The sequence below is a fragment of the Lepisosteus oculatus genome, chromosome 7 (assembly GCF_040954835.1).
Source record: "Lepisosteus oculatus isolate fLepOcu1 chromosome 7, fLepOcu1.hap2, whole genome shotgun sequence".
Lineage (NCBI taxonomy): Eukaryota > Metazoa > Chordata > Actinopteri > Semionotiformes > Lepisosteidae > Lepisosteus > Lepisosteus oculatus.
In genome coordinates this window covers 57,228,814-57,256,377 of record NC_090702.1, presented here as the reverse complement: position 1 = coordinate 57,256,377, position 27,564 = coordinate 57,228,814, and positions in this window count along the sequence as shown.

Genomic DNA, 27,564 nt, shown 5'->3' with positions numbered 1-27,564 from the left:
ACAACAATAACAATAGAGGAGACCGTGGAAGATGGTATTAAGAAGAGCAGAGGGGTGAAGATTTTGAGGGGTGAAGAGAATTATTGCTTTGATTGGGTGTGATCTGTGTGCAGTACCTTTATCTGTCTTGTGCCCACTGCCCCTGGCTGGTTTGGTTCTGTGCTGTGCCATGGTATTTTTCATAAGCAGAGCCTTCACAGTGTTTCCCACCTTACAGTGTATTCCTAGATTAGGTTATTGCTGCCAGTACAGTATGTAACACTCTGCTCTTGTGTACATTAAATGTTATCTGTCGGGTGTTTATCCAGTCCATTTGAATTTCAGTGCACTAAATCACAAGTGATAATAATTTTATTCAATAGTTATGACAAGATTTACCAGGCATGCATATGGAACATAGAGTTTTTGACCAACCAAAAAATGATAGAGTATGAGTCCTTCCAGGTTTAGGCACGTTAAATCACTGTTTCCTAAAAGACTAGTTGTTGTGAGTAACATTTGTTTCTGTGGGCGTAGATGGACAGTGAGGAGCTGACCGTCTCTGATATGTTAGGGGCCAGCATGCTCTATCACTGGACAGAGATGGTGTCTGGAGCATGAGGTGAAAGTGTAACAGTCACCATGCACGGTATTCAAAAACATGAAATGTTTAGGTTAAATGTCAGAAAACATTAAACTTTTTCTTATGAAATGGAAGAAGTTGCTGGTGCTGGTTGAGAATCGCAACTTTGAGAAAACAAAATCTAACACAACAGTTTCAAAGCAATTGTCTTTAAGTAATTGTCATGACAAACATTTAGCTGTCATGCCCTCTATACAGTAAGTACTGTAAGCAGCACTGAACCAGCTCTAGGCTGTCATTAATGGAAATTACCTAGAAATCTCTATTGCATCGGAGACGTACAGCCCCCGTACATTGTTTTATTATTCATTGTATTCTTATCAACTTTGTTTTTCCCTGCTCTCTCACTTCCACCTCATACACCGATGTATTTTTTTCTTTTGAATTCACTCATACTTTTTGTTTCAGAATGTGATCTTAGAATCCTTATTCTTTTTTTCCATTGTTTTCATATTCGGGTTTGCCTCAAAGGCATCTGCAGGGTTCAGGCATGTGCCAGCTGACTAGTGCCTTCATGTTTGGAAAGACCTCTTGGCATCTAATCTTTATAATGGGATGTAGTCTTCTTTACACTAGGAAATTAATCAGAGACACATACTGTAATATTCCTCACACTGATGTCACAGGTTGAAGCGGTAGGAAACTTCACTTTATACTGTAATTTACTTAGATGCTGTAGAAAATAACAGACAATTAATGACAGCTAATGATTCTTCCAGTTTTACACTTCATAGTTTTATCGTTTTATTGTGTCTTCTAGTTAATTAACAATTTGAAATTGTTCGTGTGCCCTGTGTGTCCTAGGAAACCGTCTGTGTTTGCAAAGATTTGTGCACTCGTTCATAGCCATTTCCCTAGCTTTAGACTTAGACCTCGGAGCTGTGCCTACAGCCACAGTTTATTGTGAGACGCTGCAGTGCTGTGTCTTAGCTAAATGACTGATACAATAATTGTCTTAACTCATTAACAATAACTTTATTGTTATTATTGATTCAATCCTGTGAGGATCAGCTAGCTTTCCTATGTTATAAGTAATTCATGGCAGAGTTCACCTGCACTCCTTGACATCAAATGTACAAAATTCGAATTTTCTTTGTACTTTAATGTGTGACATGAAATATGTTTAAATGAAAAGATTTTCCACTATGATATTATTTACAGTTGGTTATGTTTTACCTTTTGGCAAAGGAATGTTTCATACTGTATATAGGGGTCTAGCAGTTTTTCCTTTACCTTAAAGGGTTTTTCTGACCTGAACTGCAAATGATTGCTTTCATGTGGGTTCATCGCTATCAAATCGAGTGAAAGTGAAGTTTATTGACCGATAAAAATTAAAAGCAGCTTGAAGACCTGAAGACGTGAAGACAGCAGGGAACAGATCGCAGTAAGGGTAAAAATTCAGAACGTGGAGGCATCGATTTTCTCAGTGCCAGTCCTGGTGGCTGCTGCTGTTGGATGGATATGTGGTGCTTCTTGGGATGGTGGAAATTCTGTGACAAATTCAGCACAGCAGGACATTCAGAAGAGGCAGTGAAGCTTCAGCTTCCTCCATTACCCAGCAGTACAGTTGCCCACACGTCTCAGCATCACTTCTCTGATAAGAACAGGTCTTCTTTCTTACGAGAAGCAACATTCTTACAAAGCAAAGTAGCATGACCTTTCATCTTCCACATAGTGTGCCTGCGCACATTTTTGTTCACGTGTGCCAGTAAAAGGTGAGGTTAACAGCAATAACAGAATTACAAACATATAATAAAGTTTAAAAAAAAAAGCTATTTTAGTTTTAGGTACAGTATATACTGAAAAAAAACCTCAAAGCTGATCATAAACTATGAAACGCATAATATACTGTAAAAAACTTTAAAGCATGTTATATGAATGAAGATGAACATATAATTTGAAGTGTTTTGTTGTGTTTATGTGCAAGAAGACAGCAGCAACATACTTTGTGTTTTGATTTGTTCTATTCCTTTTCAGAATATGTTGCAGACTGGTAGTGCGGATTCTATCTTTAATAACACAGGACAAGCAATGACAAGACACAGCAGTTGAATTGTCCGAGCCTCTTAGAACTCTGATCTTGTTGATAAAAATATATTTTTTTCTCTATACTGCCAGGGACTGGATTTAATTAACAATATTTCAATATCTGTACATATGATTCTTCACAGGACAGGTTCACTACAATGAAGAATCCATTTCCATGCTGTTTTTTTTTAAGTACTTGCACTTGAAGTGATATTATTGACTTCCTAATTAAAATTAATTCAGTCAGTTCATTCTAATCTAAAAGAAAGTGATGGATCGTGAAAACTGCTTTTAAATTTTCTATTTCTTCCCACACAGCCACAACCTGAGGGTGGGGAGATATCTGAAGTTTTAAAAAAACACTATGTCATCTAGCATATAATGTTCTTATACTGCTCAGCGATCTCTAGTTTTACTCTACAGGGCTCTTTATTATTGTTTGTGCTCAGTTTTCTGAGATACTTTTTTGTTGACTAACATAATGTTATCAAATATTCTTCTTCTTTTTCAGAAAGTTAATCTGACTTTTGAAAAGCCTCTGAAGGGGTCTCTTCTGCTCTCTGAGCTTGTGCACACAATGATGAGCAGCGCACTACCCTGTTTTTTTTTAGTTTAAAAAATTCAGCCAAGCATTACTCTCATACTGTATGTGTACATGCTTTTAAAAAGTTAAATATTTAACAATTACACAATGGATTAAACATGCTTATACTGTATCACAATAAAATCAGTCAGGAATAATTATAATAGGATACTTGGCCTTTTCAATTATTACCTTTTTGAACTGAAAACAGTGCAGCTCATACTCTTAACCAAATATTTCATTATCCCAATCAATAGAAATAGTAGACAATAATAATAGTTAGCAATTTTCAGGCATAAATGAATGTCTACAGAAAATCCTGAATTTTGTATGGTGTCAAGGTCACATAAGCATTTGTTGTGTAAAAGTAAATCTTGTGCTTCTTTAATCTTTAGCTCTGTGCTCATTGCTCAACATTAATGCTAATACCACTTCCTTCTTCTGTCCTGGCTCTGTGGCTCCAGTCTGTGGAGTTCCCCTTGTGCTTTGAAAAGGTCTCATCTGTAATCTATAATTCCCAACTCACCACAGTTCTCTTTCTGTTTTACATACACTGTAAATATCAGCAAAGATATTGTTTATTGAAACTACAGCCCCTACTGACCTTTAAGTTCAGATACATACTACTGAAAGGAATCTGAATATTAGAACAGGCTTATGTGACCCCTGTTTTTGTGTCTTTGTTTCGCTATACTGTTGCAAGCTCAGTTCAATGAAAAACTCAAAATTAAAAAATAGCACCTTAATGTTATTGTAAGTTGGGAGAGTTCAATAGATATTCTGGTCATGTTTTAAAAAGATATCACGATATTTTTCTTTGTTTGAGGCCATGGAAACTGTGTTGAAACATTTCTGATTTTGTGAAACTTTTCTAGATCAACTTTGTTCAATTCTTTATTGACAACAGACAATGCTGCAGAGTTTTCAATGCTACACTTCAGTGGAGCTTTCTCTATGCACAGAACTCACAGAACATGCTAACTGAGACTTCTAAGAACGATGACTAGAAAGTTCCCTTTCAACTCTGTATTGATTCCAGATGTAACATTAAAATAGGATACATCGTACTTTCCTCCACCTATGTCTATAAAATAAGTTATAATAAAAATGTGAAGTTTTGTAAACAAATGTTGTAGTGTGGTCTATGACTGAAGAATTCATGCTTTGTGTGCCAAGACACAACTTAAAAAGATAAAATACTGACAGAATTAAACTATAATCCCAGAAACAAGTAATCAACACATAAATGATGTGTGACATCTTCAGTTATTCCATGCTGAAAAGAAAGAAAACAAAACATTTTGTCTGTGAAGCCTTCTTCAGGTGTGAAGGTGTTTCAGGTGTGAAACGTTGTTTTCTCTCTTTTCTTTTCAGCAGGAAATAAACCTATTACTTGTTCCTTTGCAGACTATGCATGCTGACGCAGCTCCCCACCTGAACTATCTTCAGTTATTTTGGGGTAACAGGTTGTCCAAACACACAACTGCACACAGCAAGTTTGCCCAACACGTCTGTGGTGGAAGGTCTTGGGAACTCTGTTTAGTTACTACAAAACAGCTCTGCAGATACCATTGAAAAGCTGGCATGCTCCAGCTGGTGGGAAATTAAACAGGAACAGTGGCATAATTTACTAGGTCCAGTAACAGTAAATACTGTATTCCTACATTCACCCATCGATTAGCAAATCTGTCAGGGGAGGAAAGGGGAGAAATTATCCAGAAGATTTATCACTTTTGAAAGCTACTCTGCTGTTCTCTGTTTTTAAAATATAGCATGGATTTCTTCTGAAAGAGTAGTGGAAGGTGTTGGCGACTGGAAGACATGCTGTATCCGGAAGAGTAGCCTGACATGGGCTTCCGCTTCCTGGGCTTGGCTAGATAGGATCGAATTTTGAGCTGAATCACTGAAAGGAACAGGAATATTCAATTCAATGCAATTTCTTTTTATATAGCGCCTTTCACAATAAGCTTGCCCCCAAGGCGCTTAACATTAACAAAGAATGGAAATTGTATTCTTTGTTATGTTACTGTTCTTTATTGTGTCAGTTTAAAAAAAACACATTGCAAGGCATTGCTGTGTCGTGCGATGGTTGTTGTTATACAACCATCCCTCTAACAGGTCCACAGAGCAGAAAATAACCATTGAATGACACTGAATCAGTGCAAGACTAACTTTCACAGACATGCTTTGGTAGGAAATATGCATTCATTGGCTTCAATCTGACTGAATATTAATAAATAAAGGGCACTTTTATACAAGTGTAGTTAAGTTCATGACTGTGAAGAAGGGGGGAATCCTGCTGGGATGATTCATTTTCTGTTTCTGAATTTTAATTTCCAGAGAGGAATTTGACATTATGCAGCAGACACAGGCAGTTTATAGACACAGGCACATAAATCAGTTATTGTACTGACTCTGCCCTTGACATTATACATGTAGATCAGCTCAGATAATACCTACTTAGTTTCCCAGTATAATATGGAAACTTGTTTAATTGTCAATCTGCAATTAACAATTGCAAGATGTTTGTTGTCAGTTCATTGTTATCTCCTTTGGGAGGAAAGCTGCCAATGAGCTGCAGATATTTCCTTTTTATGTCTTGCTGAGGTAAATTTGTGTTTTTAAAACACATCAATGTACAGCAGCACTCACTGCTGCCATGCTAAACCAAGAACTGAACCAGATTGTCTCGCTCACAAGAGAAATTTTAGAAAATATTAAAAGAAAACTTTGGATTATAATTTAATTCCTCTTCTATCCAACCTATTTTCCAGCACACAACATTTCAGATGATGAACAATAATTTCATAACAGAAATAAAGAGGTCAGCAGATTAGTAATATGATCATTTGTATCAGTGGTCTAGATTCTGGTATATGGCAGTTCGTAAAAAAAAGTCAGCTTTTCAGAGGTCACCAAAGTCGGTTGATTAACAACCACTATGACAGATGCAAAGAAATGTCAAACAAATTTAGATAGAATTCAAGACTGGGGAAGCATCTGTCAGATTAAGTTTATTTTTAGACAAGAGCGGGGCGTTACATTCAGGTAGTGTCACGAAAGGTATGAAGAATCCTACGCAGGTCGGGTAATGTACGAATCCAATAGGGCAAGACGAAATCGCGTAGGCAGGCAGTGTCGAAATGCCGGAAACTGAAGAAAGGGTTCGAAAAGAGGTGAGGAGCTCATGAAAACAGTAAACTGTTTGATACCAAGCTGTGAAATGCGGGTTGAGGACGGTTTAAATAGACGGTGCGGTAAGACGCGAGAGACGTGATGGAACGAGCAGGTTGTCCGCTGTCGTTTTCGGGAATGGGGTCGGGCAGGTGTCTGATTGACTGAGGTCGTGGGAATGCGCCGTCAGAATTAGAAAGGTTAGGTGACTGATTATGTGAGAGCGTGACAGGTAGCAAAAACAAAATTACAAATCTAGAATGACAAACACTGTTCTTAAAATGTATTTGTCACATCTTGTGGGGGAAAAAGCAAACAATGTTACCATACAGTGTAAAGGGATTCACCCTAATCCAATGACTTCCTTTTTTTGTAGATTTACAAATGATATATATATACACATTTTTAAAGTTAATGTAGTAATTAGAAACTTAAATTTCCAAACACTTTATGGGTGAAAAAAAGCTAAACTCCAGTAAAAACGTAATAAATAAAATCTAAAATAACATCAAAAACATAAATACTGTATCTTCAAGTTGTCTTTTATTGTCTTTTATTTAGCTGAATTTTAGGAAGAGGAAGAGCTTTTTCAGTTCCTTAACTTTTTTTATAAAAAGCCTACAAGAGATTTCACAATTATATCATCTTACATAAGTAAATATCACCAGAAAACACCTAAAAAGTGATGGTGATTTTTTTTCTAGAATGTGAAACTTACTACGAGAGTATTTAGATGAAAGAAAATTTATTCCTGTGCTTAAATGGCAAATTGCCAGTTACCCAATAATATAAGATTTTTTTACTTCCAGTTATTCTATAATTCATTCCTCTTCTTAGAAGCTAATGACATTTCAGGATCAGTGTTACAATAAGAATGTGGAACAAGAAATTTCACAAAACTCCACATTTTTATACAACTAAATTTTTACAGAATATGTATCATTTTTCCTGGTTCTCACTGTAACAAATAAAACATATGTGTGTGTGAGGCCCTCTGCAATGACCTTTCTTTCAAAGTGATTAATGCAAAATCACTAATAATCAATTAACTGATACAGAAGGATGGACAACCTTTTCCATTTGGATTCATAAATCAATTGCAGAATTTAAAACTGTTTTACTTTAATTTTTTACAATGTTATTTTTAAAACTTTAAAAATGTTTCATCTTTGTTTTTCCCAAGCACCAACACAGCCCAGACAGTCCATAATGCCCCACATCAGTGTATACTGGCACTGTGCCTTTATATAAAATAGGTGTGTCAAAGCAGACAGGACACAGTGAAACACAAAGTCTAAACATCAAGATATGATACTGTATGATATTATTTTCACTGCATTCCCTATGTGGCCTTTTAAAAGAATATCCTGCACTGACAGTCAAAAAGAAGGGATCCTTTTGAGAGTAATTGGGCAGTAAATATGCTAATAAGACATTTTCATAAAATTTAAGATAGGTGAATTCCTGGCAGATATAATTTAATATAGACAAATGTGGAGCATTGCATGTAGGTAACAAAACATAAACTGTAGATACAAAATGGGAGACACCAAGCTAGAAGAGGCTACTTATGAAATTATCATATATTTAATATACAGTAGTTCAGGTGGGGAGCTGGATCAGCATGCATAGTCTGCAAAGGAACAAGTAATAGGTTTATTCCATGCTGAAAAGAGAAGAAAGAAAACACAACATTTCGGCCTTGGAGCCTTCTTCAGGTGTGATATATTTAATATTCAGGTGTATATATTTAATATATAATAGTAATACAGATTATAATTATAAATATTGACACATCATTTACATAGTCTAAACAATGTTGGAAAGCAATTTAAAGAACACAATGTTATGATATACAGTATACATTAATACAGAATATCATTCAAAGGATTTTGTTTTAAAATTTACACGCTAGTAACGCCTAATTTGCAATATGGTGCAATGCACAATCGTTTCACAAAGTTATATAGTAAAAATATTGCATTTCTGAAATCAGTCCGGAGACGAGCAACCAGAAAAATTCCAGAGCTTGAGGGAATGTCCTACACTGACGTGTTTTAGTCTTGAACAGAGAAGATAACAAGTCTTCTCTGACACAACTGTTCAAAATCCTCAAATGCATTAACAAAGTCAACACAGGAGGCACCTTTTCACCAAAAGGTTTGTAGAAGTACGGAACAAACTGCACAGCCATGTTGTTGAAGCTCATACCCTGGTTCCTTTCAAGTACAGGTTTGAGAAGCTCTTTAAATCAATTAGCTACTAACTACCAAATAGGCTAGATTGGCCGAATACACTAAATGTGTTTCTTAATCCCTAAATCCCTAGCTGGAAAAGTTAGATGTAACAGAGAATTACCCCCAGTGAATACTAAAGAGCATATGTACAGTATAGACCTGTGGCGAAATGGAGTGGTGCAGTGCACGCTGGGAGCCCACGCTACAGTATGTTGGATTCAGTTCTGCTCACATACAGTAGTTGTATATCTCACAAACTAGCTTCTCAGAGGTGAGGTGCATACCTTTTAAAATGTGCATTTTTCTCTCATAGCCACTGCTTTATGATCTCATATGTCTTACATAACTGTATTAACTTTACAGTACATTAAAACTGCTTTAATGTTATTTTTATATCAAACTTTCTGATTGATATCCTTGCACTGCAGCTCAACAATACTGAGTCACACTTGCTCGTCACATTCAGCACTGGATCTAGATACTGTAAAATCGCCTGCTGTCCTGACCTAAGTACCTTTGCTTACTCAGCCCTTTGCTCTATTAATCAGCTCTTGCCCGGTGTCGGCAATAAATAGCTTCCACCACAAGAAAAATGGATAGCCATTCTGCTAAGCAGATCAGCTCTTTCATGGCTGGGATCGACAGCATCGCATCAGATGAACTCTGACCTGCAGTTACATGATCCTGTTTGGTGATAATTGGTGTATGACACAAATGCTTCTATGGCTGTTTTTATCCAGGGGCTGTCTGAAGTGTTAACAGCTCAACAGTTGGCATGACCAATACATCCTTTACCATGTTGTGTGCCTGAGAGGCAAACTGCAAACACTCCATCAACACAGAGACACAATTGCCTTTAAAAGAAATGTCTCTCCCTCTCTCTCTTCTCTGTCGCTGATCCATTACAATCTCACTAGGAAATGCAGTTTCATATGATAAGGCAGGGGGTCAGCTTCACAGTAAGTTTCAACATTCTCCCTAGTGCAGCACATGATGGAGAATTCCCTTTTCCTAATATCAAAGTTGAGAACATACAGCCATTACACTCACCATGCAACTGGACTGCATATGAAGGAATAAATTCAATTCAAGCTTTATTGTCTCTTTGGGAAAATTTGATTTACAGTACACTCCTGACATAACAACACAATACCAGACAAAATTTTACCAACCAAGAAGTCAATGCAACAATGTTACCGCATGATAAGGAAGAAGATAGTTATGATACATTGTTTGAAAGAAATGATGTTTATTGCACAAGGAAGACACTGTTCATGGCCTCTGCAGTGGGTGTGTCTGTCTCAAATAGGCGTTTGATAAACCACCCCAAATAAATACCTTTTTGCCAAAACCGAGCTGTATTTTGTTGATTTTGTAGAGTTACAGATAATTTAAGAGTAAAATTTGTTTAAAAATCTTTAAACCTGTGTTTCTCTTACTCATTAACAAATGTTTTCTGAGAACAGACAAAAATACAATAATTTCCTGGAATGCTTCCAAAACAAACAAATTCTTTGTTGCAGGTGTTTTCCAGCCAGTATTTTTAAACAAGCTGAGTAGTCCATTAACCTGCAGCTGTTAAATTTTACCTTAAAAAAACTTACCTTAAAAAAACTCACAGCTCCGTGTGAGTGCTGTACCAAGCCTACTGTCTGGGTGGGTTGCTTATTGTGACTGTTTATTAACATTATGTAGATGACCTGGAATTGCTTCTCCTTGTCTTGATATGTCAAGTTATTTTGGCAATGGTTATCACAATTAATGACTTGGAACCTTAAAATCACAATGATACTACTACAATGTGAAATACATAGAATTTCTTGAGATTATTAGATTTGATTATTGCCCCAAACTGCATTTTGGATAAAAAGAATTGCATTAATGGAGTAAACAAACGACCTGCACAATTCTGAGCTCAGATTTTCCCTTCAGGTAGAATAGAGTATGTATCCCAGAGTCTCCATCTGGAATCTAGGATACCAGAAACTGGACAAAACATTGTTATTTACAACGGAAGGATCTTTTTTATCCTGAGATGTGTACCCTTTGATATAGCATTTGAAAGAAGCAGTATGTCACAATCTTCATTCCTCGTCTTAAGGGCTCTCCAACCCTTTTGTATTTTAGTTGATTAGGGGCACCTGCCCTCTGTTTTGTGTCTCATTATTTAAGCCTGGCACTCTCCTTATTCTTGGTTCAGCATTGGGAAATGGAGGCCCGGAAGCCCGCCTACCAGCGGGTCCAGGAGAGACCCGACTGCATAGGCTTCATCACGGCCTCCTGACCATCTGGGACCAGGGCTCGGAGCGCCTGGCCTCGATACCATGGTTTTTAATCCCTGTTCCTGTTCCAGATTTTAACCTTGTTTGTCTTGGATGGATCTCCGGGTTCCTGGAACCTGGACTGCCCCCCAAATTTCCCCATTGGACTGTTTGGACTGGTTCGCGTGCGACATGCCCCACCGAGCACCAAACCCCCGTTGTCACGCCCCCGGTCTGTCAACCCGTCCTGATCCTCTACGTCTTTTCCCTGTTGTCCTTCTCCACTTACTTCCGGATTATACCGTCTGCATAGGATCCTAAACTACACTTCACGGGAGCCTGGACCGGCTCACGTTACAAAGTATGAGTGAAGTACCTTATTGGAGGGGACAGCAGCTGTAGCTCATGCAGGAGCGAAACCCACAAACGTCAGCCTAGACTCCAGTGTATCAGGGGACACCGATACACTGATAAACAATTTAAAGAACAGTCTTTTAAAATACTGTGAACTGTTCATGGCTTTTCCCACTGGGGCATTGTCACCAGCCAAGTGACCTAGCTTGGCTTAAAAGAAAAGAAACTCCCACAAGCAGTCTTCAAATGCAAACAAAACTGGATTTATTGCCAAAATAAAAATAAGGATAACAAAAAAAAACAGGTGTACTCTCCACACCTTTCCTCCAAGGCACCCTCCTCCATACTGAGCTCTCCAAGTCCCTTTTATAGCCCCTCCTCTTCTAAGGACCATCCTCTTAAAGGGACTCGCTCACATTTTTGTTAACAGAGATGGGCAGATTGATCAAAATAAAGTATTTAACCATCCCAGAATAACTTATAAATGTTAACAGAGTCATGCAACTGATATATATTCACTTAAACAAAACAACTAACCTTACATCGGTTATTTATAGATGGCTCACCAGTAACCTTTCCCTTTAAGATCATTTGTGTGATACTACAAACAGGAAAGGTGACTGGTGGCCATCTTGATCAACACAAAACAATACAATACTCCAAATGGGGAAAACACTGCAGTGCTTTTAGGGAAACAACAAAAGGGTAAGTATCATTCACACTTCATTTGTATCACATACACTCTCTCAAACATACCAGAAGGGTAATGGGAAGTATTGGAGTATTTCACATTCAGAAAGAAAGAAAAAATAACAGGCACTCTGTCACAGGCATGATAACAATTGGTAACAAGTGTTACAGAACACTTCAATTTCTATACTTTTCATCTTTGTCAAATGTCAGTACTTCTCATATGATTAGGAGGAAAAATGTACAGGATTGTTTCTCCTGACTCTGCAACGACCCCTACTGTACAAAGCTCTAAAAAGCCATGTGGGCACCACACTGGCTGAAGCCCACAAGCTGCGGACATAGGGCAACTTGATGCTAGGCGTGCCTCTGGGCATCCGTCTTCTAATGCAGAGCCCTGAGCTTTGGGGGCACGGGGTTTAATTAACGAATGGAAAAGGGGGGCAGGTGAACGTGATAATGAAACTAAAATCCAAAAGGGTCGGAGCGCGCTCTAGAGGAGGGATGACGATCGTGACATTTACTGAATAGTGCAGGCATGAGGATTCAAATACGCAGTGTTTCAAAGGAACGCTGATGGAGAATGAAATGAATGAGAAGCTGTATGACTTGATATGAGAGTAATATGACTGTATGCCAGCAGTTCTATCACCCTGCAACTCGCAGCTGGCAGCCCGTTGGAGCACAGCAGGTGTGAGCCTGGTCAGTACCTGGATGGGAGACCTCCTGGGAAAAACAAATGTTGCTGCTGGAAGAGGTGTTAGTGCGGCCAGCAGGGGGTGCTCACCCTAGTATAGTGAAGGGGAGGCTATACTGTAAATAGGTGCCGTCCTTCGGATGAGACGTAACACCGAGGTCCTGACTCTGTGGTCATTAAAAATCCCAGGGCATTTCTCGAAAAGAGTAGGTGTGTAACCCCGGCGTCCCGGCCAAATTTCCCATTGGCCCTTACCAATCATGGCCTCCTAATAATCCTCATCAGTGAACTGGCTTCATCACTCACATCACTTGCTTCATAGCTGATGTATGGGGAGTGTACTGGCGCACTATGGCTGCCGTCACATCATCCAGGTGGGGCTGCACACTGGTGGTGGTGGAGGAGGGGAGTCCCCATTACCTGTAAAGTGCTTTGAGTGGAGTTTCCAGAAAAGCACTATATAAGTGTAAGCCATTAATTATTATTATGACGCAGGTGATGGAAAACAAGTTAGTGAACAGCTGGCAGAACAGCCACCATACCCTACCTACTGTAACTTGTTTGAGATAGGAGCTCTCTGATGGGCAGTGGAAGACACTGGAGTGACCTGGAAGAGGAGCCTAAGGTGAACTGTCCTGTTGCAAAAGTAGAATAGAAGCCACTAGACAGTTATCACTTGCTAGGACTGAATCTGAATGGATGAGAACAAATTCTAGAGAGACTGTCTGGAATGATGTGGTGGGGGGGGGGGATTGAGGGCCAACACCACACCAGTTGGATACCAACAGAGGGAGGAACCCATCTCTGTAGCAGCCTGGGCCACAACAGGGGTGTGGGCTCCAGGCATAGCGAGTGCTGTGGATAGGGAGCCAGTGACTGTGGTGACTCTTACAGGGACAGTGAAGAGGAGCTCTAGGGAAATTGAAGAGACGAAAAAATGAAGACAGGCATGTCACACCCTCTGCAGCCAGAGGGAGCTCCTTCTCTGTCCTGTCTCTCATTTCCGGTTCTTTGCTGTCTCATTTCCGGTTCTTTGCTGTCCTTCCAGTGTTTCTCTCTTTCACTGGGACTATATATTTTCGGGTCTTTCAGTCTGCCTTTGCTCAGCATTGACGTTAGGATGTCCTGAGACCCGCCTAGCACCAGGTCGCCCCACGTCTGCTACCTGAGGGCATAGGTTTCTATACGGCATTCCCTGAACAGCTGAGCCCGGGCTAACTCCCATCTCGCCGCTACGCATAGGGTCTTTTCGCTCTCCTGTCATTCCACGGTTCATCCCTTCCGACATCCGTGACAGGCAGCAGCCATAGGCTCAGTGGGTTGGACACTGAACCAAAAACAAAGAGAAAAAAGGGGGGAGGGAAAGAGCAGACCAAACAGGGAAACTGTAAGAGGGGGATGGGTGTAGAAACAGCTGTTCTGGAGCTCCAGGGAAGGCTGATGACAGCAGGAAGGAAAGAGCACACAGCACGGCAGGAGCAGAGAGTCAGTTTCCATGATGAATTTGAGGACGAAGAGCAACTTTTTTGGCAAGAAGTTCACTGTCCTGGTAAACACGATAAAGGTAGGATCTTAGAAATGCTGAGCACAAGAATTTCTGACAAGATCAACACACGAGGAGCAGAAAAGCTGTCCAGGATGAGCAAAAGTGCAAGATTACAATGTGACCTCCTCCCAGACTTCTGTTTAGCAACACTGTTTGTACCCATACAGCTGCAGCACTGCGTAACCTGCTGAGGGGTATACACAGCTGTGCCTCATCCTGAATTTCAACACAACCCACACTGCTGCCAGGTTTGCACCCAGCCTTAAAGCTGGGTTCAGCCACATGGTGAAGCTATGGAGCTGGACAGCAACACTGTACAGTGAACAGCAAGACAGAGGTGCTGCAGGACTGTAGCTCAGCCTAATTCAGCAGCAGCCAGAGGTTGAGAAACTGTTACTCTTTACACAATTTGCCATATAGTAAAAAGGTGGATTTTGCCCATGCACCCAACCATTGTTGCTTACTATGCCCTGTCAAAACTGAGATACAATACGAGCAGTCATTTATTTTAAATGAAGACCAGATAAGTTCATTTTTAAGCTTACTTACTGCGATACTAAATCCATTCATACACACAAAAATTGTTTCTTTCTTCCACTGTAGCATCTTTTCATAAAGATAACCAAATAAAAACATGGTTCGGTAATTTATATTCATATACAAATGGAAAAAAAACAACTGGACTGAAATGAAACAGGGCATAATTTTGTTGATATACTTTTGTTTTGTAACACTGTCAAATGACTCTCAAAACATGGCACTGAACATGACACAAAAACCTTTCAGCAGAGACTGATAGTTAATAGAACACCACTCAATCCTTGTTGCATTATAATGTTAATTTAATTTAAATTAAAGCAGGACATGAATAATTAGCTGTCAGGAAAGATCACAATTAAGACAGATAAGCACAAGAATAGGAACATGTGGTTGACATGGCTGATTATATTCCAAGATTACTTCTCAGTAAACAGACCATTTAACCTTATCTGTAAAAAAGGATAAAACTCATCAAACTGCATCAAATTGTATCATGGAAAGTTACCAAACTTGAACAATTCCTTTCACTAATAGCTGCGCAGGCTCCTTTTGATATACATGCTTGATGGCTTGCCCCATGTCTCTTGCGTCCATGTTTCAAAAATAGATCTAATGCAGAGGGTTAACATAAATTTATCGTATTTGATAAAAGAGAACATAGTGTTACAAATGGGAGAGTTACAGAAATAGAGTATAAGCAGGAATTGACCAATTCCTGCTAAATCAAAATTCATTTTTATTTCTGCCAGAATATACCCAAGACGTTGATATAGTTGGGGGCAGATGGATTCTTTGTTCTCTGTCACAGCTTTGGTGAAAAGAGTAGTAATCCCAGCACACTTGGTTACATAAATGTTAACAATGACAATACAAACACTACACTGCGCACAACACAAACATACAATACACAAGTTACTATATTTGCAGTATGTACAAAGCATTTCAGAGGCCTAATATCTTAATCACTCTGAAACCCCAGACTGCTACCAAGTGTTAGACTCTTTAATAATACCTACAGAGGACAACAATACAAGTTACCATCTAAATAAAACAATCCACTATACCTGCAGTTAAATCTCCCTCTCTGCAAACCCGCATGCCACAAAATAAATAGGAGCCTACCTCTCTATTCTAAAAATGTAACCCTAAGCAGGAAAGGCTGTCTTTAACAGAGGTATTATTGACTTGGAAAAACAAAGTTCCCTAAAAACACAAAATAGCCAGCTCTCTCTAGCTAAGTTCAAATACTTATCAGGTTTTGCTCAGATTATGATGAAGTATTGTCTCTTGAGTGGTGCAAGCTTCAAGTTCTAGCTCCTCCACTTCTCTCACTTTTGTAGTCTCCCCTTCTTTCTCTTCATTTCCTCTTCTTTTCCCTTACCTCCTGTGTCTTTCTGGACTGTTGTTTGACACTAAATCGTTTATCCACAACCTGCACAATGCATTGATTTTTAATGCAATTAGTTGTGTTTACTCTATCAACTAGACTTTTTGTTACTCAATCCTTGTCGCATACATCCAAAGACAACTCAGTTAAGTTAAAATAAACAAGCATTGTCTTCAGATTTGGAATGGAATCATGGGGAACGTTGGTCCACCTGTGGATCCACAGTTATTGTAAGCGATCTGCTCCTTGTCACCTGTTACTGTATGTGTGACAGGTTGAAATAGTTTGAGGTACTAAATGTATTTTAATCCATTAAGAGTTAAAAGTTTAAAAATGGTTTAAAAGTTCTGAACACTGGCCAGTAAGGATCACTTCTGTATTAGGAGTTGATCTGCAATCGACTTGTCCAGTCCATGCTGCTAAAGCAGTTTGCAATTGATTAGTTTTGCCTGCCCATAAATTATAGGGGGAACTTGCGTTTTCTTCATTCATTCATTCGTAAAGCGTAAGTGGCTGATTTATTAATCATCTCCCCTTTTCAGGGGGTGCAACATATGTGCTGAAGTCATTCAAGGGCAGAGGAATCAGCAGAGGACCTCTGAAAACCTGGAAGGACAGGACAGGTTGTGGTGCTGCACAAACCTAGAGATGAAACAGGGAAGAATCAGAATTAGGTAAAGTTCTTTTAGCAAGAGGATACATTATAATTATTCAACAGCATGCCCCTGGGATTGTGCTGAGAATTTGCCTATCATCTCTCTGGCCTGTAGCCAGAACTGCTTCCCAGCTGAGTGGAATTGTCCAAGCAGACGTTCCACAAACTGCTGCTCATGACTTTTAATTACCTTTAGGGCAAAAACTGACATATGAAAGAGTAACAGCGCAGCATGACAGAAGTAATGATTTTCTGTGCTTTTATTTCAGAAACTAGGAATAGGAATAGTTCCTCCCTTCCATCCTTCTATTACAATAACGAGCTCCAGGACCAGGGTGCTTTTGTCTCTAGTCATCCTTTGGACAAGAACAGGCAACACAATAGTTATTCAAGACCCAAATGGGATAAAACCAGGTTGTAATTTAACAACAAAATAGCAGCTTGGGCTTGTGTTGCAGCTGTATTAAACATTTTTAGAATTCAAGTGTTCTCTCATGGCATAGAATAAAAATGCAGTATCAGTTTAGTGTGATTCAGTCAACAGCAAGTGTCTAAAATAAGAAACGCACACTGATCACTGAAAGAAAGATTAAATAATGTCTGTTATGTTCTCTAAATTTTATGAAAATACTTTAAACATAATTTCACATACTGTACATTTCAAACGTCAACACAAGTGTTTTTGTATGGATTTCTCCATTTTACATTATTATTATTATTATTATTATTATTATTATTATTATCATTACTAATGCTGATACGGCTATTATGCTGCTATTACGTGTTGGGGATTCACAGCATACTACTGCAAATCTGTCTTTTAAAAATAAAAAATCTACAGGTGAAAAAAGGTAGATTGTCTGATGTTCTTGGGAAACACAGACACGTTTTTACTCCAAAGTGTTTTAAACATAATATATAATATATATAATCATATATTTGTGGTGTTGCAGTTACTGTAAATGTGGAGCTCCGAGTTAACATAGCACCTAGTTATACAAGGCCAATTTTGCCATTAAGTTTATCATGTAAACATGGTGGTTAGGCTGTTACTTGGCTCTGTTATATTAACTGTATCTTTGATATTTTGTAACAGGCCTGGAATGACTCACATAAAACCTACATGCAACAAATTGAAACACTGAAAGTAAATTTAAGTTGCACTTTTAAAGGGAAGTTTGGCACTTCTTGTTTAAAAAGGAAGATGTATCCATACATATCAATACATTTGGAAGCTCATCTGCTTTAGATGACTGATTTTATTCATGACATGATTTGACATGGGACACATAATTACTGTAGTTTTCATAAGCTGTTTTTTTTAATTAAGCAAAAAAAATGCATCTATTCAAGGCCTATAGTTCTTAAACATGAAATAATCTGCAATTTTAAGCTTTTTGCAATCTGCACTATAATTGTATCACACATAAACCTATATTAAAAAAAGTGTTTTTTTCCAGCTAGTCAGTATTAGTGTCGGAGCTGTCGTTGTCCTTCTGTGAGGTTATAATCAGCTGGCCCCGGCACTGCCCATCAATAACCCTGCTTCTTCTAAGAGGTTCACATTCAAGCAGATTCAGCAGAACTGTTGATGGCTTCTAATTTAACAACCCTCCTCTTGTTGCTGCTTCACAATAGGTCATGGAGTCTGGCAAACTATCACATGTTCTTTCAGATTAACTATTGTCTTCTGTCTTATAAAGCAATGGAGTCACTAGTGTAACTAGATCACTGGGTCATAGTGCACTTCAGAGATTTTGGTCTCCAGCACAGCTACTAGACAGCTGCTGGCTGACAAGTAAATCAGTCATTTTCATTTCTTACAACATGCAAAGCTTTGCAAATACAGTCTGCCTTTGTGTTGTGCTCATTTATCCAGGTGTGTAAGAGCATGCTCAAGTTCCACTGCCCAGCCCTCTTGGCTGCATTTCTTCAGCTTTTCAATGATGTAACATAGACAGGCTGATTGTCTCTCCAACAACCCATCTTCTCGAAAAGGACACATGATCGGCACACCATTCTAAGCAGTTTCGTAAGCCCAGGACTTGGAAAACCAGTCTGCAAAAAAAGGTCCATGGCGCTGCGTGTTAATCCCACAGACAACACCTGCAAGTAAAATATTTTAAAGAGAAAATGTTTTGGAAAAAAAACGCAAAGAAAAAGGTCACACAGAACACTATTGTCATTTCAAAAATATAAAACATCAAAAACGTCACGGGTCAGCTCGTCTGTTACAGATCTCCCCCACTGCCAGTGCCAAACAGGTCATTTTGATTTGCCACAGATGTGTTCTCATTTTGTCTCAATGTATAAATTCTTACATTCTTAAAAAAAATGAAAAATAAAAAGTTCTGTTCTGAAACATTTCAATAAATAAGAAAATATAAAAGTTTTTTTTTTATACGTCAGTTCATACTACAGTAGGCAGGCAAGACAGGAAAGAAGGAGAACAGCTTCCTTCGTTCTGAAAGGTCCAGCACAGGAAACAGACAACAGAGGCCAGGATGGCAAAACTAACCAGAATATGATATAAAAATGAAGAAATAAATCACATTTCCTTCTACATAATTAGTTGTCTGTTTATCTCTCTGTCCTGAGCTTGGAGCCCAGAGATACACTCTCTTCTCAAACTTCTGTGTGCCCTTTGACAAATGAAGCCCACAGCTGCCAGAATAAAATCACCAGGGACACTCTGGAGCTGTTTTGCAAGCTGAGGTTAAATAAACAAATCTTGGCTTTTTCTGGAAAGGAAAATGTGGAGCACTAGAAAACCTCTGATTTAACTCGTTACAAAATCCAGCCAACGGCGAGAGAACACATTGTCTCAACGGGGTAATTTTTTCAGATGTATTTATTGAAAGTTCCAAAATGATTAACCTGTTCAACTCCTTTTTTCTTCAGTATCTCACCTTTTTTATATGTGATTTGCATTACACAGGGTTTGGTCATTTGGAGTGAATTTGTTTATTGTTCATCACAGGCATGACAATTTTGAACAGTGCCAGTTCTGACCCAATGGGATGGCGTGGTCACCTGAAGTGCAAACATATAAAACATTTTCAATCACTGTATCATACCCTGCCTACTGTAATATGAAAATATTCATACCCTTGCACGGTTTTCACATCTCATTGCTTTAAAGTTTTCAGTCATGCCATTTTGAAGAGGCTGTCATGTAAAAAAATCATTAGTATGAAAGAAAATGATAAAAGTCATAATTGCATAAGAAATGAAACCCACTGCTGTGGCAAACCTAAATTAATTTACAGTGCCTTGCGAAAGTATTCGGCCCCCTTGAACTTTTCAACCTTTTGCCACATTTCAGGCTTCAAACATAAAGATATAAATGTTTTATTTTATGTGAAGAATCACCAACAAGTGGGACACAATTGTGAAGTGGAACGAAATCTATTGGATTTTTGAAACTTTTTTAACTAATAAAAAAATGAAAAGTGGGGCGTGCAAAATTATTCGGCCCCCTTGCGTTAATACTTTGTAGAGCCACCTTTTGCTGCGATTACAGCTGCAAGTCGCTTGGGGTATGTCTCTATCAGTTTTGCACATCGAGAGACTGAAATTCTTGCCCATTCTTCCTTGCAAAACAGCTCGAGCTCAGTGAGGTTGGATGGAGAGCGTTTGTGAACAGCAGTTTTCAGCTCTTTCCACAGATTCTCGATTGGATTCAGGTCTGGACTTTGACTTGGCCATTCAAACACCTGGATACGTTTATTTGTGAACCATTCCTTTGTAGATTTTGCTGTATGTTTGGGATCATTGTCTTGTTGGAAGATAAATCTCCGTCCAAGTTTCAGGTCTTTTGCAGACTCCAACAGGTTTTCATCCAGAATGGTCCTGTATTTGGCTGCATCCATCTTCCCCTCAATTTTAACCATCTTCCCTGTCCCTGCTGAAGAAAAGCAGGCCCAAACCATGATGCTGCCACCACCATGTTTGACAGTGGGGATGGTGTGTTGAGGGTGATGAGCTGTGTTGCTTTTACGCCAAACATATCGTTTTGCATTGTGGCCAAAAAGTTCGATTTTGGTTTCATCTGACCAGAGCACCTTCTTCCACATGTTTGGGGTGTCTCCCAGGTGGCTTGTGGCAAACTTTAGTCGAGACTTTTTATGGATATCTTTGAGAAATGGCTTTCTTCTTGCCACTCTTCCATAAAGGCCAGATTTGTGCAGTGTAAGACTGATTGTTGTCCTATGGACAGACTCTCCCACCTCAGCTGTAGTTCTCTGCAGTTCATCCAGAGTGATCATGGGCCTCTTGGCTGCATCTCTGATCAGTCTTCTCCTTGTCTGAGCTGAAAGTTTAGAGGGACGGCCAGGTCTTGGTAGATTTGCAGTGGTATGATACTCCTTCCATTTCAAGATGATCGCTTGCACAGTGCTCCTTGGGATGTTTGAAGCTTGGGAAATCTTTTTGTATCCAAATCCGGCTTTAAACTTCTCCACAACAGTATTACGGACCTGCCTGGTGTGTTCCTTGGTCTTCATGATGCTCTCTGCGCTTTCAACAGAACCTTGAGACTATCACAGAGCAGGTGCATTTATACAGAGACTTGATTACACACAGGTGGATTCTATTTATCACCATCAGTCATTTAGGACAACATTGGATTATTCAGAGATCCTCGCTGAACTTCTGGAGTGAGTTTGCTGCACTGAAAGTAAAGGGGCCGAATAATTTTGCACGCCCCACTTTTCATTTTTTTATTAGTTAAAAAAGTTTCAAAAATCCAATAGATTTCGTTCCACTTCACAATTGTGTCCCACTTGTTGGTGATTCTTCACATAAAATAAAAAATGTATATCTTTATGTTTGAAGCCTGAAATGTGGCAAAAGGTTGAAAAGTTCAAGGGGGCTGAATACTTTCGCAAGGCACTGTATGTGCACTAAATTACCTTAATAAGCTAGACAATTAGTGGAATCATCTCTGTCTCAGTTCAGTAATAATAGTTCTCAAGCTTTCAGAATTAAAAAAAGATCAAATTAGGGATAAAGTTGTATTAAGGCATAAATCTAGAGCATAAAACCATAAAAACATTTCAAAGAGATCCTGAATTTTACAATGGCAAAGACAATGATTAAGAAGCGGGAGGCACCCAGACACTGCCCAGATCAGGTTTTCTTTCCAAACTGAGCAGCTGGGAATCTGGATAGGGATTCAGTGACTGAGCTGGGAGGAACTCTCCAAGAGTCAACACAATCCAAAAAGTGGGTTTGTATGGAACTGCAGCTCAAATATTGCAGGGGACTTAAAACAAGAAAGTGCAGTTGATACTGCAGATACCTGTGTGTGGCAAGAGGTCACGTGGTCAGTTGGAATAAACTTGTAACTTTCTGGTCAAACTGCAAAGCATTACATCTGACACAAATCCAGCATACTGCACCACTCCGTCAACACCACCCCTACCGCCAAGCAAAGTGGTGGCAGAATTGGGTTGTAGTTCTGCTTCTCTTCAGCAGGGACTGGGAAGCTGATTCAGAATGAGGAGAACACTGATGAGCAAAATACTGATAGAAAAAACCTGCTGCAGACATGGGATACAAAGCAGGACAATGACCCAAAGTACAAGGCCAAAACCATACCGGAGGAGCTTAAGAATAAGATAAGTGATCCAACAAGCAACCAAAATGACTCTGAACAAAGCTGCCAGTATGAATGGGGAAACACCCCTAAACTTAACCCATCCAGACAGTCCAGTGAGCAAAGGTAGTAAAGACTTAAAACACTGGGTCTCAGTCCTTTTCAAGGCACTGTAAATGCAAGGGCTTATTATTTCTTTATATAGAAGACTGCAGAAACAGACTGTTTAATATCCAATTGTTGCTAACAATTTAAAGTACGTTCTATTCATTAAAGTTTTAAGCTGGACTATGTCTGTCTGCAGTGCATTGTAATCACTGGATAATGGCAAAGCATCTTGTATACATAGTCATTAAAGTTAAATAGCTTTGAACAGTTTAAAGTTTTTTTTTACTCTTACGTTCTGTAATGAAACTAACTGGTGCTAAAAATGATCTACTACATGGCTGGACTTTTTAATATCGATGTATCAAAATGCAATATTGTTAAAGATGTTTGATGCTATGGAATTTTCCATTTCCTTAGACATATTTTTCAAAAGGCATTCAATAGAAATTTCAGTTTTCAAAGAAAAGTCCGGAACAAGTTTTCCGGCTGTTTTGAAGTCACTACCCTGGCTTCTCTTGGGAAATACCTGGATGACATCCCGGGATCAATTAACTACCAGACAAGCTCAAATTCCCTTTTCTTGTTTGTGACTGCTCTTATGACCTGCGCCCAGTTTTCACATCTGCACACATACAGTACATGTAGCTATAATACAACTCCAAACTCCTCGTGAAGGATTCAATCTACCAGAAGAAGACATACAGGGAGGGAGCAATTAGTGCTTTTAGTGTGTGTTGGGGGTAGAGAATGAATGAGTGTCAGTCACAGTGCTCTTGGTTCGACCAGTGTTCTCAATCGTCTGATGTGACATGTGTGACTAGATTAGTAGGAGCAGAGGTAGCCCTATTAATGCACTCTTTCCCCATCTGTACAAAAATGACATTTTCAGTTCCACTCACATGCAGCCCAAGATTTCCAAGCCAGTGTCCACATTGCTGGCCTCCAGCAGCACAGTGAAGAGAAGTCGTCGTTGTGGCAGGCAGGGACAGCCCAGGACCAGCCGCGCTGCTGCAGTCAGATCCTTTGCTCCAGGACTGGGAATGAAAACACAGCGGAGCCAGACGGTCCTTGTGCTGAGTGTCAAGCGTGACAGAGTGCGAGTAGCAGCAGAGGAAATGGCGACGAGACTGGAACGCCAAGACATTATTCAATTCAATTCATTTCAGTTTATTATTTATATAGCGCCTTTCACAACAAGTTTGCCCCAACCCCAATTAGGAGTGCTACATTACGGTCTATGAGCCTCATTTCAGACACAAATGTTGTGTTGTTTACCGTGTATTTTTATGGTATACAAAACCAAGGACAAAGTAGAAAGATGTAATGAAAGCACACTATTTTTTCCTGTGGAGTAATTAGACTGTGGCTGCAATTGGGTCTTTGACAGAATATGATTCCTTGACGTTTCAACCATCTTTCATGATCTCCAGGGTTACAGCATTAATACAAATTTAAAGATAAACTTAATAGCTTTACATTCCACATAGATCCGATTGCCGGTACTTTTCACGTAGGGGCACTTAAAGAGAGAACACAAACTGTTTCTGCCTTTTATTCCAGAAACCTGTGAAATAATTATACATTTCATCAGAAAATCAGGCTCTCTGTACTTAAAATTTGAATCACACTACATACAGTAATAGCGAGAGGGATTTCCTCCTCCTGTCAGTTCCCAGCTCCCACCTGTCTGCAGGTATAGAGGATGCTGGCAGGGCTCACTTGCTGCGGTTCCCACTATATTCAATTTTATTGTCCTAACCTTACCATTCCACTCGTCTCCTGTTGTATTAATACCTAATGCAAAACAAAAATCTTTAGTGCCCTGGATAAGAGAAAAAGATACACAGTCAAGTATGGCACAATACTTGGTGTATGAGAAGCCATAATGAGGATTATGGTCTCTCTGAAGGAAACACGGAAACTGTAAACAGTAGAAACTGTTGGTCTGTCTGATGTGGCAATGTTCAAGAGGGTGCTTTTGAGATTTGCGTAATTACAGCAGCTGGAAGATCATACAGTATGTCAACAGCAGCAGTTAGACACACAGCAGGGTACAGAAATGCCGTTTGTTCTCCTGAGTTGGATTTGCTTGTGTTTTACCACCACACCAAGATGTCAGGAAAGACAGGGCAAGGGTGCCCCCTGCTGGCCTGTCTTGGGTCAAGAAATATGAGGAAACTCCTATTTCTTTTAAACAGAAGGATTTCCCACTCTCTCCCTGGGCACCTTTTTCTACAGTTTCATTGATAGTAAAGTACTTGTTTTTCTCTCAGGAGGCCTCATGAGAAGATCTGGCTCTGACTGTCCCGAGGACACTAGATTCACCAGGAGCACCCTGTCAGCGTGGCTCCACCATGGAGGGTAACAACCCAAACATGTAACACACCTGGGTCCTCTGGCTACAGATAAGCATAGAATAAAAGTAGTGTTTTAATGGATCCATTTTCTTAACAAGTGCCTGTATCTTTGGGTCTGTGTCTCTGATTTTAACCCCTAGGAATTACATTTTAGTATTACATATTAGAATGTGTATATTCCTAATGTAAAGTAAGACATAAAGTGAAACATTCTTAAACTTATGCTCCTCCGTGAAATGTTTTGCTGTATCAATACATAGTGAAGCAGAAAACACCTCCCATTTTCTATGCAATTTCCTCAGCTGTTAGGGATGTTGCATCACTAACCACAACGCTCAGATTGATGTGTACAGAGATTGCAAAACAGAGTTAGGGGTCTGGTCTTGATTTCCAGCACAGAACATAACAACAATATCAAACTTCCTTCTCCATCCCCAATGGTTATGCTGCTAACGCTGATTGTGGGATTTTTCTGTGTTTCACAGACGGGATGTCTTTTAGCTTCCCAGCAGTCAGCATGGAGACATACTGTATTTTGGATTTTTAAAAAATATTAATCCAGAGAGGATTTACCTCTGTGTCAACGTAATATTTTTATAATGCCTAAAAACCAAAAGCACTTTATCGCGGAGCAAATCCATCCTCTCATTTTAACATAATTTTCAAAAAAAAACTAAAAAGTCGGATTTTGTGTTCCTTGAGGGGGATTATGGAGATAATGTTGTCTGTCTGTTATTTTTCGTTGGTTTCCATCACAAACAGTGAAAAAGACACATTTTTTTATTTCATTTTCTCTGAGATTCCCTGTGCTTATTTTGAATCCATTTCTCTTACATCAACAAGCAGCAAATTAATTTTTTAACTAAAATTCAAGAGTGGACAACCAACTGGCATATTACAGTATGTTTAAATTACTGTAGTCAAGTGCAGATATTTGCATGCAGACAGTAAAGCAAAAGTAGTAATAATTATAAAAATAATAATAATTGGCATAGAACAGGCTATATATGAAAAGGTTCAGGTGGGTACTACTGCCTACTGTCTTTCTGAGACCTGAAGAAGGCTCCACGGCCGAAACATTGTGGTTCTTTCTTCTCTTTTCAGCATGGAATAAACCTGTTACTTGTTCCTATATATGAAAAAGACTCACTGTAGGTGTTTATGTTGACACAGCCTTTGTATCTTCTTATTGTTATGGTTAAACAATTAAGCACAACGATACAGTAGGTCACATAGTTTGAAAGTTAATTTAATTTAAAGTTAATTTAAAGTGTTATTGTACGTAAAAGTTGTATAACACACTAGTACATCATCATTTAGAATATTGTGAACAATTTATGTTATAGTAAAAATACTACTTCTCCAGAATCAGTCCAGAGAGGAGCAAACAGACACATTAAGGGAAAGTCCTGCATTGACAGACTGAAGGAGCTGAACCTTTTCAGTCTTGAATGGCAAAGGCTATGAGGACACCTGTGTTCAGAATCCTCAAAGGCCCTGACAAAGCCCACTTGGCAGACCTCATCGAAATGGACAGTGGCACACGGACCTGAGGACAAACAGTAAGTAGGTGAACATTTCCTGAAATTGAGCGAAGGAGGCACTTTTTTATACAAACTGGTGCAGGAGTCTAGAAAGGTTCACAAACCATGTGGTTGCAGCTGTTTTCTTCCAAGGAAAAGATAGATAAAATAAGATAACTTTATTAGCCATACAAAATTTTTCACGTACCCCCGCTTGCTCTCCATGAGACACAGAGACAGGGAGAGAAGCTTGGGGTCAGAGCGCAGGGTCAGCCATTTATACAGCACCCCTGGAGCAGTTGGGGTGAAGGGCCTTGCTCAGGGGCCCAGTGGAGTAGGATTCCTCTACCAGCCGCTGGATTTGATCTGGCAACCTTCCAGTCACAGGTGCAGATCCTGAGCCAGAGAGCCACCGCACCGCCAGATGAAATTATTGAAATGATTTACAACTAACTACCAAGGTGGCAAAAAAGATTTAATGGCATCTTCTTTGTAACCTTTCTTAAGATGAAAATTCTTGTCTGAACTGCATTACCCAGAAGGCTATGTGGAATGATGTATTATCCTCAGTCACCTGACTGGTTGGTGTAATACAAAAGGTCAGGTGATAGCTAAAAAAACAGGAAGCAGAGGCTTAATTAGGCAACATCTGTTAAAAACAGAGGGCAGATCCTCAGATATACAAGCTGCACCTGGGGGAAAGGAAAGCCACAATCTGAGCAGCGACTGGTGAACAGTTGTTAGTGTGTTGTTGCGAAGGTATATGATCTCATATCTTACCTGTCCAGAGAGGGAGAGGCAAGCTGGTCTGAGGCTGACAGGTGAATCAGAGGAAAGGCAACGACAAGAGATCAAGCTCAATCTGCATTCCATAGTGCCCATGCCAGAAACAATTGTTAATGAAATTCCAAGGGAAAAAAGACTAAGCCCGTCTCTCACTCATTCCTCACACTGAGGTACAAATTAGATCAGCCTTTTCATCTCTGCATCAGCACCTTGCACTAGACCCATGGCTCATCCCATAATTCCGTGCATTTACAGTATATACAGTATATGTCAATAAACCTGAACTCGAATAGTGTCACATGTGGTTGTTTACTCTGTGCTCTTGTATTTTAATCATATTTACAAAAGAAAAAGACAAACATTAAACAAAAAAGTCAACTTTTGACAGTTTTCCAAGGAATTTCCCTAGTAGAAGTT